At 49.6% G+C, this 250-nt stretch overlaps 1 non-coding gene across 1 annotated transcript; it reads right to left on the reverse strand.

Moving 5' to 3' along the window:
* Window positions 1-10: 10 nt before the first annotated feature.
* Window positions 11-129, reverse strand: LOC118346360. Its single transcript, XR_004799682.1, has one exon. It is a non-coding gene; the product is annotated as a 5S ribosomal RNA (ribosomal RNA).
* Between the last annotated feature and the right edge of the window lie 121 nt (window positions 130-250).

Raw genomic sequence — 250 nt, forward strand, 5'->3', positions numbered from 1 at the left:
ACAAAAACGAGGGGTGCAACACGAGGACTTCCCAGGAGGTCACCCATCCTAGTACTACTCTCGCCCAAGCACGCTTAACTGCGGAGTTCTGATGGGATCCGGTGCATTAGTGCTGGTATGATCGCACCCATCAAACTAATTACTTGTAATTCATATAATCCTTGAGCGACATACTAGCGTCCTTCCGATCCCAATCCAAACAGAGATCTGATCCAAACCCATGGCTACGCGATGGGCAGGGCGAGATTTT

This window comes from Juglans regia, unplaced genomic scaffold, assembly GCF_001411555.2.
Source record: "Juglans regia cultivar Chandler unplaced genomic scaffold, Walnut 2.0 Scaffold_7713, whole genome shotgun sequence".
NCBI lineage: Eukaryota > Viridiplantae > Streptophyta > Magnoliopsida > Fagales > Juglandaceae > Juglans > Juglans regia.